Here is an 18,316-nt window from a genome sequence, read left to right on the forward strand (position 1 = left end):
GTCAACAGCTGTGTTCCCTTCGCTCACTGTGCTTTCACAAATCAAGGACTGTTGAGATCTGATCATTTATGACCTTCTCATGCTGAAATATTGCTTTAATTGCCCTGGAGAGAATTTATTAATTTATTATGCATAAGTGGCTATCTCATGCCCATCCAGAGGAAGTTGGCTCATTCAACAAAAATATGGATGGCAGATATAATATGTGCCAAACACTGGGTTGGTGCCTGGAACACACACACATAAAAGTTTGCATTGCCATTGCCCTTACTAAACTATTGCAGTGAAGACAAAGAAATGAGTATACCAAAAATAAATGACAAAAGCATACAAAGGTTAGCATTAAGATTTAATTGTTAGTAAGTTTTATTAGAACAGAGATGAAAGAGATCCCCATGGGCTGAAGAGGTCAGGCTTATTAGTTTCTGGGGCAATTTTTTAAGGCATGTTAACAAAGGCAGGGGCTCCACAGCTCACACGCATGGACCCAGTTTAATGAGAATCTGGTATATATAAAAATACAAATGGTTTTCACAAGACAACCAAGTACGAGAAACAGTAATGAGCTCCTTGACATTTTAACACTGAAAACAATCAAACAAGGAAGACAGAGAGGGAACAAAACTCAAAGTAATTGACAATTCAATAATTAGCTAAGAGAAGAAAATTAGCATGGTTTATTGCCCATGCATTTAGCTTTAGCCTTTTAAATTTATTTTTAAAAGTTTTTAAATGTCATTTCTCTTCACACCCCTTAGGTATGAAGACTTATAAACTAAACTAGGACACACATCATGGGGAAATGTTTAATATTTTTATTTTTTATTTTTGCCAGTTAAGATTGCCTAAGTTAGAAGGTCACCAAGGAAAATGTGAAGTGGTCTATGACTCAACATCTTTATTTTCTAAGACTTTAAAAAGTATTAATATCTATCTCTTGTGTGTGTGCAAACAATAAATGATGTGATTGTCGTTTTTTCATTAATATCATTTATCATCACACTCTTGTTCTTTCACCCCCAGCTCCTCTTTTGGGGTTCTCTACTCCCTTTCCATGACCTGGGTTCTACAGAATTAAGGTCAGTTCTCCAACATTTCTTCTGTACTACCTACATTACACTTGGTTTGCTCTTTATCTCAACTGCAGGTCTCATTCACCATCACATAGCCTTGAAAAACTCATAGAAATTTAGGTGATGTATACATTATTGTGCCATTAATCATTAAATTGATCACTACAATTTTAAAAATATTAAAACAAAAATTAATAGCATAAAACGCAATCCCATATTTAACTTTATTTCAGCTAAATAAAATAAAAAGCAAACAAATTACTATTATACTATTAAAAATATTTTAAAATGCTACTATACTATTAATAGAAGAAGAGATGCCAGAAAGTTAATTTGGGTTTCCTTTGGGAGAAGAGAAGAGTAATGAATTATATTCTGCTGCTTTGTAAGATATATACTTCTCTAATATTTCTAAAATGAGCTTGTAACTTCTAGTAATTATATTTAGAGAGAGTATATGCATATGTATACTTACATTACAAACTGGGAATCATAAATTTAAATTGTTATCTAAAATATTGTTGGGAAGTATGTTAGTATGAGGTGTCATCTTCAAAGCTTTTGCTAAAGCAAGAGAGATTTATGAACTATTTTAAGAATTAGGAATATCTGGCCAGAGTTCTTTTCTTCTCCTTGGTCTCTTATTTGTTTCGCTATAGTTTATTCATCCCAGATTGGAGAAATTTCATCAATATCAAAAATAGGCTTTTAGGAATGCCTTTACCAGCATAGCACAGTCCCTGAACTCCTATAGCATTGCTTTATTAAAATACAAAATCAGGGTAAGTGCTTCAGGAAGACAGGCTAAACAACTACTTTTTATTGAAAAGTAGGCATAAATTTCCACCAATTATCTAAAGGTATTTTTCAATTATTAATTTTATCAACTGGGAAGTAATTTACAAAGTTAATGGAGAAATTAAATTCCTAGGCAATTTTTTAAATAGCCTATTGTACTTTATTTGCATAAATGTAAGTATGTGCGATTTTAACTGGGATATTTTTATTCTATTTTATAAATTAATCTATAGTACTTATGACTTAATTAATTTGCAAATAATCTAAGGCTGGCTGAACTCCATGAAGCATGAGCAAACTCTGCATTCAACAAAGAACTAATAATCAGAATCTGCAAAGAACTCAAACAAATCAGCAAGAAGAAAGCAAACAACCCCATCAAAAATTGGACAAAAGACATGAACATAAGTTTTTCAAAAGGATATAGAGAAATGGTCTATAAACATATGAAAAGATGTGCAACATTACTAATCATCAGGGAAATGAATATTAAAACTACCTTTATGAGAATGGCCATTACCAAAAAGTCAAAAACCAATAGATGCTGGTTTGCATGCAGAGAGAAAGGAACACTTATACACTGTTGGTGGGATTGCAAATTAGTACAACCTCTATGGAAAATAGTATGGAAATTCCTTAAAGAAATAAATGTAAACCTACCATCCAAACCAGTAATCCCACTGCTGGGTATCTACTTAAAAGAATGGAAGTCATTTTATAAAAAAGACACCCGTACACAAATGTTTATCACAGCACAATTCACAGTTGCAAAGATGTGAAACCTTGATATATATATTATGGAGTACTACTCAGCCATAAAAAGGAATGAAATAATGTTGTTTGTAGCAACTTGGATCGAACTGGAGAACATTATCCTAAGTGACATATCTTAGGAATGGAAAACTAAACACCATATGTTCTCACTAATAAGTGGGAGCTAAATAATAGGTACACATGGGCACAAAAATATATAAAGGACAATGGAAACCAAGAAGGGGGGAGAGTGGAAGGGGAGGTGTGTGATAAAAACTTATTTATTGGGTACATGAATGCTCTTTTGGTGATGAACACACAAAAGCCCTGATGTCCATGTAACAAAAACATTTGTACCTCCTTAATATTTTGAAATTAAAACAAATAAAGGAAGAAATTTTAAAATAATATAGTAAAAAGAATCATAAACACTTATTATTTCTGTCTTTTTCTAATGATTCTAAAATTCTATGATCCTAGAATAGCCTATTCTTAAACTAAGCATTTTATTTTATTTTAAACTTAGCATTTTAAATAAGACTGTTCCCTGGTCTTGATTCCTTCTCCTTTGCTGTGCAAACTGATTTCTGGAAACTTTCGAGATCTAATCTATATACGCTTCAAACATGAATCAGTCTTTAAAAACAAAGTCTTAGAGGAAACTCTAAAAAGATCTACATTTATCTCATTCCCTTTTGTCCATGAAACGATGTCCATCAGCCCCTAACTGCAAAAATGTAAAAGCTTAATTACCCTGAAATAACAGGCTTAAAGAGGCATGGAAATTCTTGGCTTTTTGGTTTGTTTTCATTTGATCATGGCCTGAAAGCCATGAAAGAAACTATCACTGTAATCACCCGTTGATACTCCAGAGTCCTGCTCAGAGAGAAACAACAAACAAAAAGAAAAAAAGCTTTGTATGCCTTTGAGATTTTAGTATAAATTTTGATTAGCAGAGATCAAAGTGAAACCCAAAACCATTTAGAACTTGGGCTTTTTACAGAAGGGTCAGAAGGATCATTTGGTCAGAGTCTCACATTAGAAACTGGGATGTGAGTAACTGGGAACCCTCATCGCTGTTGATGGGAGTAAAACGACAAACCACGTTGGACCACTGAGCTGTATGTACATATGAACATTTATAAAACCACTTTTATAAAATATGAATAAAGTCTTTAGAAACAGTCCAAATGTCCAAAAATTTAGAAAGGATACATAAAACTTACAATAGGTTCAGAGAATGGAATACTATATAGCACTAAAATGAATTGCTGCCAAATGTATCAATATCACTCTCTTGATACCCCACTCTTCTGCAAACATAACCCCATTTCTCTGTTCCATTTCCTATCAAACGTTCTTCAAAACAGTGTCAGCATGCCCAACTTCCCTAGAGAGATTGCATCCATCAAGGTCACCAATGACTTCCACATTGCCAAATTCAAAGATGACATTTCTGTTCTCATCTTGCTTGACTGCTCAGCTGCTTTCAACATAAGTAATCACGTCCCTCTACTTTACATATTGCCTTCTGATGGTTTTAAGGATTTTGTGCTCTCCTGTTTTACTCCTACTTTACTGGCCATTCCCTCTTGGTATACTTTGCTGGTCCATGCCCTTTCATGTTACTGGGGTGTCTAGGGTTCTTTTATGAGCCATTTCCTTCATCTTGCACATTTCCTCCAGGTGGTCTCATCCTAAAATATTTAATACATGAATACTAATAATTTCAAAGCCCGTGTCTCCAATAATGTCTTCTCCCCAGAACTCCAGACTCAAATGTCTGCTTCCTACATATTTCCACATGAATGCAGGGTCAGCATCATGAGTGTGAGTCTTGTGCAGTCACACAGGGCCCCACGCTCAGAAGGGCCCATGCTTGGTTTAATGTTCTGCAGTCACTGTCCTGAAATTCTTAATCATTTCATCTTTGAACTTGTGTTTTGTAACTAAAGTACAAAGGGACAATGGAGAATGCACACAAAAAGGGGAGATATATGCAAGATGCATGCCTATTGTTCCTTGCTGCCCCATTTGCATATAGGATTTGCAATACTCACAAGCATAAAATTTCTATGGATCCACAATGCTTGAGAGTTCAGTGATACTCAAAGGTAGCATGAGGTAACAGTGCCACACCTCAAGGCTCTGGCGCTGTGAGAAGCCACACTTTCCTTTACAATCAGAACCTGCTGCAAATGCAGAAAGAAAGCAATAACATTCTAAAAACACAAACCACCAATAAGCCCATCTTGTTTGTGTCATTTCCCTATATTAGACAACTGTTACACTGAAAATGGTGACATAGAAAAAATATGGGAAAGATGGAGAAAACCAAAGTTCCTTTTCTTTTCAATATTTCCTTACTCATCAGCAAGCTGAAGGTAGAGAGAGTTGGTAGAATGTGTGTGTATCAAGAAGTGAAATATAAACAACAGTGTTAGTTTTGTGTAGTGAACAAAATACAAAGGCATGTACAAACAACAAAATAGAAATGTTATAACTTTGGTAATTCTGCATACAAAGTAGATGCCTTTATAATTTTCTCTAAAGATGGCATTGCACAAGATAAAGATGAACAGTAAAACTCATGCTAATAATATAAAAGTTTAATTTTTCTTTACTTAGGATGGCATTAAATAGCAAATTTTAAAAAAAGTATGACAAGTGGTAGAGAGAAACGAGTGTGGATGACTGATAGACATCTCAAACCTCAAATGTTCATAAAGTATTCTTAATTTTCCTTCCCTTCCTTTGCAAATCTCCTTCCCATGTTTTTCTTATCTTAATCACAGCCCATAAATCCAGCAGTTGCTCAAGTAAAAAAAAAAAAAAACCTGATAGTTTTTATTCTGACTTTCATAATCCATTTTATAAACAGCCCCTAAACAGATCTTTTAAACACATAAATAAACATTTTCCCTTCCCTAATAAATTTACTCCAGTGAGCCTCCTTGTTCTTTTCATGAAACCCAAATCTCTAACCACAGTTTCCAAATTTCTACATAATCTGGCATCCATATTCCATTCTGAACTCTTCTACTCTCACTTTTCTTTTCATGCATCATAGCTCTGCATCACAGGACTTCTTGTAGTTTCTCCAAAATCTCAGAATTGCTTTTACCTTTAGAGCCCTTTTGTACTAATGAGCTTTCTTCTTGGCATGCCCTGGACCCTGATATTTGCCTGGGAGGCTCTTCTTTCCATTCAGATCTTGGCATAAATGTCTCCTCCTTATAGAGTCCTAACTAACCACTCACGAAAAAAAAATCCATCTGGTTACTCCAACTGGCATTTTGCTTTAGTTCCTTTGTATCATTTTTCTTGCTTATTAATTTATTTGTTTATTGCCTGTATTCCTCCACTGGGATGTCAGCTCCATGAGATCAGGGATCATATCTGTCTTATTTAGTGTGTCTGGAGTGCCTAGGATAGTGTCTGCAACAAGGTAGCTGTGGACTGAACGTGTAAATGAACAAATGAATCAGCTCTGTAAGTGCAGTTGTGTTTTCTCTGTTGATGGGTGTTTATGTACACATATATCTGTACATATATGCACCTACATGCAAAAACACATACATACATACATATGTATATATGTATACATGTGTGTGTATACACTATAGATTTTGCCATTGCTTCCTCAACATTCATTCTGTGCCTCTCTCACTGCATAACAGCCACAAATTTAGTGTGAAACTGACACCACCATTATTGCAGAGGGGTGCCAAACCCAATCTTATCCCCCAGCCAAAGTTTTGGGTTCAGTGATGGGCATGTAACCTAGATGATAAAAATGAACTTTGAGATTTTGTTCAATGATTGGGGGAGAGAAGCCCTCCTTCTGACTCTCGGTGTGACCAACGAAGAATCTAGTTTTAGTTTCTGCTGTTATCAGAATGACAACTGAGAGGAAAGCCTGCTTTAGCAGAAGCAAATATTATGGAAGGAAGAGTGAAGAGCATGAAAACAACTAGACCCATAATTACCTAGCTGAGCTGCTGTCCAGGATCAAACCTGAAGCCTGACTGCCGGACTTTCCAGTTAAACAAGGCAACACATTTCATTGTTTAAGCCAGTAGGAGCTGGATTTTCTGATACTTACAAATAAAACATTGTAATTGATACTGGTAATAAATTTTTAATCATTGTTAGCCACCTTTGGGTGTATCTCCTTCTTGCAGTTTTTAATGCTGTTAAAAAACAACATAGTTGCAACTAGAATACAGTATATTTTTGTGTATCATTCTCCTACTTATTGTTATAAGCATTTATTTTCCTGGTAATTCTTATCCTCACAACCGTAATACTTGATGATTATATAAATATCTAGTGATTACACATACTATAATTTACTTAAACATTTCCATATTTTGTGGACACATAGTGTATTATCATTCTCCTCGTGTTTTGTTTCGTTTTCCTTTCTATTTATTTCCTAGAAATTTAAGTATTAGGTCAAGGTGTGTGAAAATTGCTTTACCTCTTGTAACACAATGCCAAATGACTTTTAAAAATGATTCTAAATGTTTTTAATACCAACAGCATCTTGCCATGTCAGGCTTTATCTCCATTTAACTTCTTATAAATCTTTGGTAATTCAATACCTCCAAAATTGGTTTCATCTTATGTTTTAATTTGCATCTCTCTGATTACTAGAGGGTTTGGATAATTTCTAATATGTATTTTACTATTGATATTTATCCTTTGGGGAAATATTTTTCACTTTGTAGGTAGCTTTTCATTGTGGCAGATGTAGTCAGTGTCCTGGTGGTATTTTCTGAGTTCTCAGCATTCCTATGAACTCAGACCTTTCAAAGCAAAGAACTGAGTATCTCTGTCTAAGGGCATTTGTGCTAGTGTCCAGGAAGCCTAAGTATGAGATGAGCAGCAAGTGGTTGAATGAAATGCCCTCCCTTACAAACCAGATGTATCCCTCAAAGACTGATAGGAGTTGGCAGACAAATACCCCAGCTTCTTGTCCCTCACGTGGAATAACACAAAGGTCTGTGTTTTATGCTCTTATCTGGAGTATCCCAGTGGGATTATGGTCTAGTTGTCCATAGTAGTAACTTGCTTGTTAACTCACACTATATTGACTGCCTTTCCTTCCCTTTAACTCTCCCCACTCATATACTAGGCCTTGTTGACACCCCCTTCCAGATAAACTCTCTGTACCCCAAACCTCCTCTTAGGCTCTGCCTCTAGAGAATCCAATTTAAGACACCCACCAAATGAGATTTGTTATAGTGTAGTGGCATAAGCTTTTATTGAACATTTGAAATCTTCCTTACTGTATGTAAAAAGAAAAGTCAAAATAAAGCAGTTTGCTTTTCTTTGGAAATAAGCAGGAATATTTTGTACAATGTATACTGGCCTTTTAAAATTCTTAAAACCCTTCCAAGCAAAAGGAATGAAAATAACTAATGATTTTATGATTTTTAAGCTAAAAGGAGTATTTATTCATTATATGTGTGGCTTCAGAACTTTGGTGTTTTTTTTCCCCCTGTGGGGTACATCATAGAGCTTTTGAAAAGTACAAATTTCTTTCTCCCTAGGCTTTAATCATCATGCTTTAAGGAAATCTTTTGAAAGGAAGGCAGCATATGTTGCAATAACTAGGCCCTTTCATTAAATTCGTCCCTTAAGAAAAGCCCACGCAGTAACTGATTTTTGACCTCAGTTCAAATAGAACTTTGGCTAGAAAATTCTCAGAGGTAAAATACCACGAGTAATGGGAATGTTTCATATTTTAAAGTTTTCCAACAACCACACTATGCTTTATCCAGGATATATTTGGTTTGGGCTGTTTGAAGTTCACTTGGAGTTGAGATGGTATTTTATAGATCTATTGCACGAACACCCTGTTTTCCAAGTATACATGACCTGTTTTAAGGATTGACAATATAAGAAGAAATTCTTCTTTTAAAAGAAAGTTTGTTGCTAAGACAATATCACAACCATACCTCCGTGCCCTTTCAAAACATTGCATTTTAGAACTTCTTCAGATTTCCAATTTGAGTATGAGATCTAAAAACTCAGCTGGCCATATATTCCCTTTATAGTATAAATTTACTTCAAAATTACAGCTTTAGTTGCTAAGTCATAACTTCTAAATCACATCTTTAAAATTTTTTAACAACTTCAAATGAACATTTCAACACTGGTCGCTTTCAAGCAGAGTAGAAATATACCACCTTCTAATGATTATTGCTAACCTATTTTAAATTAAAGTACCATAAAAGTAGTTTCTGACATATGCCTGCAAAGTTGGTTTTATGGGCATCATGATGTTCACTCAAAATATTTGGAATCTGGAGAAAAGATTTTTCCATCACAATTTAGAGAGATCTTCCATTGAGATCTTTATGTTATTGTAGCATACTGAATTTACTTAAGAACATCATGCCCTTAGGCATCAGGCTGTCTACAGGGGAAAAATGTAGTAGAATCTTAGGTGTCTGGATAATGTAGGCTAAAATAGTTAATGTAATTGAGTAAAAATGGTTCAAGTCAGATGGAGAAATGGAATTAAGTCAATATAGAACTATATCAGGGTCACCATTTAATACCTCTGCCCTTTTAGCTTTAACTGCAATTTCTTTCCCAAACTCGAGTATTTGCTTCCAGACATGGCCCATCTTCCCTGGAACTCAAGGTCAAAAACACACATAAAGAGGCTGCTCTGGAAGTCGCTGCTGCTTTACCTGACTGCAAGTCCTACTCCTTTCCACTGTTTATGAGACCAACGTCCAGGTTAATAACACACAATGGCCCCAAATACCAATAGTGCCCTCACCGAGAAAAACTAGAGGTGGTCTGATCAAATTATCTAGCAAATTGGCTCAGGATCAGAATGAAAGTTCTGTGACATTTTCTTTCCATCTTGAAATTATGAATTAACTGTCTATTACATACCAATCCAAGAAACCCCCAAGTAAAAATGATCCTAGCAAAACTGTACTATCAACATACTCTTGTGCTGGTAGGATCACAGAAGGAATCTTTTTATAGTGATGCTATATGTTGTGAACATATAGTTTCAAAAAACAGAAGTGATTTATATTCTCGAGATAGCTCAAGCCAGGTAATCAATGTCCAGAAAATCTAAAACAGACTTCACCACCTGTAGGTACTATAGATAAGTAGCCATACATCACGGCCAATTGTGCACTAAATTTATGTTACATCACCAGGAACATTCCAAGGAAATTCAATAAAGTCTATTTATTAAATTCAGTGCTATGATTACCAACCAAGCAAAACAAACCTGAAATATATTCCATGGAAAATCTAACTACTTGAAAGGTGCCCAACAGAATGTTATGTTTACTTGGTGATATTTAAGTAACGATCACCACCTCATTCATATTCACATGCTTCCCAAGAATTGGAGTCTTTCATATTCTCAAGGATAAGTCACACATCATTTCACGGCTTTGTTTAATTTTGAATGTGTTAGAGCAGCAGTTCCCAACCTTTTTGGCACCAGGGACCGGTTTCATGGAAGACAATTTTTCCATGGAGCTGGGGGTGTGGGGGGGTAGGGCGGATGGTTTCAGGATGATTCAAGCACATTTATTGTGCACCTTATTTCTATTATTATTACATTGTGATATATAATGAAGTCATTATATAAACCTCTCTGCTAATGACAACCTGTATTTGCAGCTGCTCCCCAGTGCTACCATCACTGTCTCAGCTCCACCTTGGATCATCCAGCACAGGTTCTCACAAGGAGCTTGCAACCTAGACCCCTCACTGGGTCCCTCGCATATGCAGTTTACAGTAGAATTCACACTTCTATGAGAATTTAATGACATCACTCATCTGACAGGAGGCAGAGCTTATGTGGTGATGTGAGAGATGGGGAGCAGTTGTAAATACAGATGAGGCTTTGCTAGCTCTCCCACTGCACACCTCCTGCTGTGTTGCCAGGTTCTAGCAGGCCACAGACTGGTACCACATTGTTAGAGTATCTGTTGTTATGTCCATTAGAAACAATCAACCTTTTGATGAACTATGCACTTGGTTCACATGCTGAAAGACCAATATAAATCGGGATGTTTTGTCCATTCATTCACTTGATACATTAAGCAGACAAAACTGTTTTCCATGTATTGATAAGGCACAAACCTCAACTCGAATAAGTATACTTCATGAGTAGATAATGGCCTATTATAAAGCAGTCATATAACATCCCCAAATTACAAATAGGTTGAGGGCTTAAAATTAATTTTAAAAATCTAAAAGTAATGATTTAAAACTACCTACATCATACTTATGTAATTGCTAGCAAATAAATAACGAGATGAAATTTTTGAACTATATTTTTGTTTTTGTTTTAAATACATAAGGATTAATTTTCCTTCATAAGGAACAAGCCCAGATCAGCAATCCAGGGCTGGTGTGGTGGCTTCAGTCACTAGGGACCCAAACTCCTTGTAAATTTCTGCTCTTCCATTTTAGCAATGACTTCCAACTGCCAAGTTGCTTTATGGTCCAAAACAGCAGTTAGAGCTTCAATCTCCACCTGCGTTTTAGAGTATTAGGAAGGAAGAAGGGTGGGAGGCAGAAATGCAAGTCCTATCTGCCTATATCCTCTTGGAAAAAAATATCTTCCTTAAGTTTCCACCTTACCAATTGTGCTTACATCACACTGGTAAAAAATTGGACATGTGGCTAGCCCCAGTCTTTTAGCTGGTTACATTGCTGGAAAAAGGAGACAAAAACAAATATTGAGCAATATTGAGCAAATATACTGTATATTTTTTGTTTTCCCTTTAAGACCTACTTTCCAGCCTTCTCTACCTATGCTGGGCCTAGGAGACAACTCTATGAACTGCATTATCCAGCCTTCACCCTCTGTGTTGAGTTTGGAAAATGAAGCACATCAAGAGGAGACTGAGAGGTGGGAGGAAGGAAGTGATGCAGCCTTGATTTCTCCTGCTCTAGTTAAAGCCAGAGCACTTGTAGATGGGGACTAAGTTACTTTTCAAATGAGATCTTTTAATGTAATTGATTTGTTTCTTTCCACTTTGTTGAGCTATACAACTCCCACCCTGAAGCATATTATTTAAAAAAAAGTCCATTACTTGCTCCTAATTCTTAGGCAAACTTTTTAGTTCATTTGAATGCAAATCTTATTTGCCAATTCACAAAAGAATTTTTCCAACTGAGAATTATTTACAAATTGGTCATCTTCCTACCCTGTGATTTAACATAATATGTATACTTTTTTTCTTGGCTGTCAGCCTATAAGTCTCATAGGTTTACACACTGTAAGCCACCAAAAAGGAGCAATTTCATATAAGTGATAGAGGGAATGACATTAATGGCCTACAGATTGGTCAGCAACATGTATTTCATAAAGGATGAGAGACTGTTTACTTCAAAAAGCCAGACCTAAATTACATAATTTCCTGGTTTAGAATTTATTCTAGTTTGTAAAAATAGTGTATCACCCAAAATGTTACCAAACGTAGTAATTTGAGATTAGAAATATTTTAGAAATTATTTCATTTCAGGTATTTTTAATGTTAAGATTACCCCCATGTGAAGTGATGTTGCCAAATTACTTAGAATTTCAGTTGGTTATATTTATATTGGGGTTTTGCTTATTAAAACTGACATTCTCTTTTTTAAAAGGCAATTTTAAGTCCACAGAGGAGTTAGTGTACTGTCTGGCCGAAAGACTGCACATCATTCTGTTAGGCAGGCTGGCTTCATACAAATATTAATTATTAATTAGCATTTGGTCAGAGTGAACAAGATTGCCTTGGCACAGTTGTGACTTAAATAGGCAACAAGAGACACTTAACCTGCTTTTTGCCAGAGTGTGGCTCTTACTGAGAGAACCTCCTTTGCTTTCCCCAATTCCCCAGGCACAGCCTTGATTTGCCTGGCCACAGGGAAAGCACTGTAAAGCAGCTCTCAACTGTGGCCAGACATTAGGGTCACTGGGGAGCTTTTCACAATGTCAGGGCCCAGACTGCATCTTAGCCCAAGTATATCACAATCCTACAGCGGGGCCTGGCCATCAGAAATTTTAAGGCACCCCAGGGTGATTTCCCTGTGCAGGCAAGGTTGAGAACTACTGCGGTAAAGAGACAAGGTTCAGCATGTAAGTAGGATGCATGATGGAGCTGCTCTTAATTTCTGCTTCCCACCAAGGCAGCCCCTCTGTACTTAGCTCTGAAAGATTATGACTAAGCCAAGAGTGAACATAGCAAAGACCCTTTGTTCTCCTCTATCTTTCTTCACCCAAAGGAAGATCTGCTAAAAGGAAAAAAGACAAGCAGGCTTAACAAGGCTTTGTTCTGTCCCAGGCCATGGAGAATTTCTTGCTACAAGAAGATCAAATTAGCATAGCTCTATCATTTCAGGTGACAGGGTGGAGAGGGACTAGACTTATTAGCTCATACATGCTGATTTAACTATAGGCTTGACTTTCTTTTTGCTTTCAACTTTGAGACATTCATTTACTTTCCCACATCACCATTCATGAATTATTGCATCAGGATTAGGAATGGCTAAGTCTTATACCTCCTCAGGAAAACACAGCACTATTGAGTGACTATGGTGCCTTATAGAGAACATCAATATCTGGTCATGGTGTTAGGAGCTCTGCGTTTCACAGCCCCACATGCTCCCTTCGAAATGACCTAAGGCTTGACTTTCTTTAAGGGATTTCTAATCAATTACATTGATGATCGTTACGTCAATTTGGTAAGGGTATAAAGCAGTTTTATTCTATAAACTGCACTTTCTAATTGCATCTGCTAATGAAATTTAATCCTTATGCAAATTGAGCAGTTGAAGCAAATTTACTGAACACAAATGAGGAAAGGTAATGTAGAAGGGAACAACTACAGAAAAAACCAAAAACAACAAAACCTTTACTTTTATTGATAGAATTGAACCCTATCACATTTCAATGTAATATATCAAGACAGAATAGAAAGGTGGTCTTGAACTTCTGCTTGCCACATCAAATCCACTGTATTTTAGGTCTCCAATGCTTGAGCCCTAGCACCCACTTGTGTTAACTAAGAGAAGTGTTTTCAAGCTGCTCGCGTCCCTACTGTCCTAGAACAGAAAATGAAGGCCCTAGGGTTACATATCATTCCCCTGAACATGTAGCAGATTTTTTTTACATGATTCATAATTATATTATGTTCTAAGTTGAAGGTGTCAAATTTTATGATGAGAAATATCAATCTAGTTCCCATTCTCTTAAGCTAGAAGATAAATCCACAAACCACAACAAAATGGTCAATCATGGACAAGAGACTTGAAGTGAAAGATAAATGAGTAGGTAAACTTCTTTTCTAATGGTCTTCAGCATTCTATCTGGAACAGTCCTTGCTAAATCCTAGGTCATCTCTCCATGGCCATTTTCCCTTTATCTGGTTTCTAGCCAGGACTTTGCTTACTTCTTCCATACACTGATTTATCACCATATTCTCTCCTTCAACAGTCTAAGTCTACTCGCCAGGAAGTTCCTTTCAGTGACAAGCCTAAATTATCCTGCTGAGATACAAGTTTCTTCTTCTTGTCTTTCCTCAGTGAACAGAGAGAAAAATCTCACTATGCCACTGTTTTATAGTTATTATTGTTTTTAGAAGATCATTCTTTGGATTAAAGAAAATTTTGGGCAGAATCTCAAATGCACATATATGATCTAGTGTACACATATGGTCAAAGACTGGATAGAAAAATGTATGATTATAATAGGCAGAGCATAGTGGTAGGTTATGGGAGATTTGTTTTTCCATTTATGTTTCTATATGTTTTTTTAATAGTTTAAAAGAAGGAAAAAGATAATATTTTAAAGTATCTCTCTCCTTCACACTTTGTATGCTACTTTTGCTTAGATTAGTATTTTTCAACCAACTCTGGTTAAACATTCAAATCATTTGAGAGGCTTTTAAAAAATACTAATGCTCAAACTCCATCCTCAGAGATTCTAATTATACTAGTCCATAATGCTGCATGGACATGACTATTTACAAAAAAAAAAAAAAAAAAAACACACACACACAAAAATAACCCTACCCAGGTGGTTATAATAGGTAGCCAGGGATGAGAAATGGTGACTTAAAACAGTGGTTCACAGTTTTAGTTCTACATTAGAAACATCAGAAAAGCTTTAAAAAGCTTTTAAAGATTCCAGGCAACATCCAGACAATTTAAATTAAGATATCTGAGGATGAGACCCAGGTATCAGTATTACTAAAGCTCACAGGTGACACAAATGTGCAAAGTGAAGAACCCATGACTTAGACTGATAGGTCCCAAAATTTGGTCCACAAGCCAGCAGTATAAGCATCATCTGAAAGCCTGTTAGAAATGCAGATCCTAGGGCCTCACTCAAAGCCTACTGAATCAGACACACAGGGGTGAAGCCTAGAAATCTATTTTTACCAACCCTCTATGGGATTCTGACATGGACTAATATTTGAGAACCACTGACATGGACTATAAACTCTGCAATTTATAGGAGTTGTGAAAAAAAAAAAAATATATATATATCTCCAGAACCCAGCACAGGATGTTGCAAAAAGTAGGCACTCAAAACTTGCCTGCTAACAGAAAATAAGGAATTCCTCTTTTATAAAACAGAGCATTTACAGGGTTATATACATTGAAACTCAACTCAGGGAAGTAAAGTAAATTCCATTAGTTACAAGAGCAACCTAGGCTCATTCCTTTTTCTACATCAAATCTTAAGTTCTTACGTGCATGTATGTATGTTTGCAATTGTTCAATATAAAATGTCCTTAGTCTCTTATAAAAATTTTTGCTCCAAAATCTATTTTGTCTGATATTAGTATAGCTACCCCAGCTGTATTTTAGAATTTAAATAGAATATATCATTTTCCATTCTTTAACTTTCAACCTATTTGTACCTTTGTAGCTAATAAGAGTGTGTTTTTAGACAGCCTATAGTTGAACCTTGTTTTTTTATTTTTTAAATCTATTCTGCCAATCTCTGCTTTTAATTGGAAAGTTTAGTTCATTTAGATTTAAAGTAGTTACAGATGAGAAAGGACTTACTTTTGCCATTTTGCTATTTGTTTTCTGTCTTATATCATTTTTGTTCCTCAGTTTCTCCATTACTGCCTTCTTTTGTGTTTAATTGGTTTTTGTAGCATATCTTTTTAATTCCCTTTTCATTTCTTCTTCTGTATATTTTTAAGTTTTTTAAAATTTTTTTTTAGTGGTTATCCTGGGGATTACAATTAAAAATCTTAAACTTATAATAACATTGCTTGATTTAATACTAACTTAACTTCAAGAATATACAATTACTTTGCTCCTATATTCTCCATCCCTTTGCCTTTATATTGTTTGCATCACAGATTATATCTTTATACACTGTGTGTCAATTAACACAGATTTGTAATTGTTGATATATGCATTCATCTTTTAAATCTTATAGGAAAAAAGAGGAGTTACAAGCCAACAACACAATAAAACTGGCTTTTATATTTACCCATGTAGTTACCTTTACTAGTGTTCTTTATGTCTTTGTGTACCTTCAAGTTACTATCTAGTGTCCTTGCATTTCATCCTGAAGGAGTCCCCTTATCATTTCTTGTAAGACAGCTTTACTAGTGATGAACTGAGTCAACTTTTGCTTATCTGGGAATATTTAAATTCTACTTATTTTTGAAGAATGATTTTGCCAGATATAAAATTTTTGGTTGACAGTTTTTTCTCTTTTAGTACTTTAAATATGCCATCCTCTTGCCATCTGGCCTCCAGAGTTTCTGATGACAAATTAGTTGTTAATCTCATTGAGGACCTCTGTATGTGATAAATCATTTATCTTTTGCTGCTTTCAGAATTCTTTCTTTGTCTTTAGCTTTCAACAGTTTGATTATAATTTGTCTCATTGTGGATCTCTTTGTATTAATCCTACCTGGAGTTTATCAAACTTCTTAAATGTGTAGATTCGTACCTTTTATCAAATTGGAGGGTTTTTCAACCATTATTTCTTCAAATATTCTTTCTGTCTCCTTTTCTTTCTTTTCTTTCTGTGACTCCCATTATGTTGGTATGCTTGATGGTGTCCCATTGGTCTCCTAGGTCCTGTTCATTTTTCTTTATCCTTTTTTTGCCTCTGCCTCAGACAAGATAATTTCAACAGACTTATTTTCAAGTTCACCAATTCTTTCTTCTGCCTGCTCAAATCTGCTGTTGAATCCCTCTGATTAATTTTTAATATCAGTTAATATATTTTTCAGCTCCAGAATTTTTATAATTTGGTTCATTTTTATAATTTATGTATCTTCATTGATAGTCTTCCATATTTGTTGAGACATCATCCTCCTGGTTTCCTTCAGTGTTTTGTCTATGGTTTTCTTATCTCCCTGAGCATATTTAAGAGTTGATTTAAAATCTGAGTCTAATACACACAATGTCTGTCTTCCCCAAGGAGAGTTTCTGCTAATTTCTTTTTTCCTGTGAATGAGTCATACTTGTTTCTTTTAATAACTCATAATTTTTTGTTGAAAACAAGACATTTTGAATATTATTATGTAGTAACTCTAGAAATCAGATTCTTTCCACTCCTCAGAATTTGTTGTTACCGCTTACTGTGGGTTGGAATTGTTTTCTTTGTTTAGTAACTTTTATAGGCTATTTTTTTATTGTGATAAAATGTACATAAAAAATTTACCATTGTAAATATTTTAAGTGTATAGTTAAGTGATGTTAAGTAAATTGGCAATGTTGTGTTGCACAACCATCACCACCATCCATCTCCAGATTTTTCCTTGTCTTCCTGAATGGAAACTCTGTACTCATAAACAGTAACACCCTATTCTCTTTCCCAACTAGCCCTTGAAAACTGCCATTTTTCTTTCTGTCTTTATGGATGTGACTCCTCTAGGAATCTCATATAAGTGAAATCATACAAATATTTGTCCTTTTGTTTCTGGCTTATTTCACTTAGCATAATGTCTAACAGTGTCAGAATTTCTTTCCTTTCTAAGGCCAAATAATATTCATTGTATGTGTATACCACATTTTGTTTATCCATTCATCCATCCAATGATTGGTGGACATTGTTTCCACTTTTTGGCTATTGTGAATAATTCTGTTACGAACCTAAATGTACAAATGTCTGTTTGAGTCGCTCATTTTAATTGTTTGGGGTATATACCCAGAATTGGACTTGCTGGATTATACAGTAATTCTAGGTATAATTTTTGAAAAATCACAATGCTATTTTCCACAGTGGCTGTACCATTTCACGTTGTCACCAGAAATGCACATGGTTTTCAATTTCTTCACATCCTCACCAAACTTGTATTTTCTGCTATTTTTTTTTCAAAAATAACCACCCTAATAGGTGCAAAGCAGTATCTCATTAGGGTTTTGATTTGCATTTTCCTAATGACTACTAGTGTTGAGCATCTTTTCATGTGTTTATTGTCCATTTATAAATATTCTTGGAAGAAATGTCTATTCAAGTTCCCATTTTTCTATACTATTTTTAAGGCTGAAGTTTTTGTTGTTTGGTCTCTGAAGTCTCTATTCTGTTAGTTCGTGGTTAGCTAGTGGTTTAACAGAGATCTTTCTAAATGCCTAGAGTTAACACACATGGCACACACACACACACGCACGCGCGCACACACACATACACACACACACACACCTTTCCTAATCTTTGTATACTGGCT

General features: G+C 35.3%; 1 protein-coding gene and 1 non-coding gene across 3 annotated transcripts in view; both read right to left on the reverse strand.

Moving 5' to 3' along the window:
• Positions 1-18,316, reverse strand: part of PLCB1 (phospholipase C beta 1) — a 669,260-nt gene that overhangs the window by 278,581 nt on the left and 372,363 nt on the right. The gene's annotated exons all lie outside the window — the stretch shown is intronic.
• On the reverse strand, positions 13,162-13,290 carry LOC142861504 (small nucleolar RNA SNORA25). The gene has a single exon (XR_012912729.1). It is a non-coding gene; the product is annotated as a small nucleolar RNA SNORA25 (small nucleolar RNA).

The sequence above is a fragment of the Microcebus murinus genome, chromosome 16 (genome assembly GCF_040939455.1).
Source record: "Microcebus murinus isolate Inina chromosome 16, M.murinus_Inina_mat1.0, whole genome shotgun sequence".
NCBI classification, from domain to species: domain Eukaryota; kingdom Metazoa; phylum Chordata; class Mammalia; order Primates; family Cheirogaleidae; genus Microcebus; species Microcebus murinus.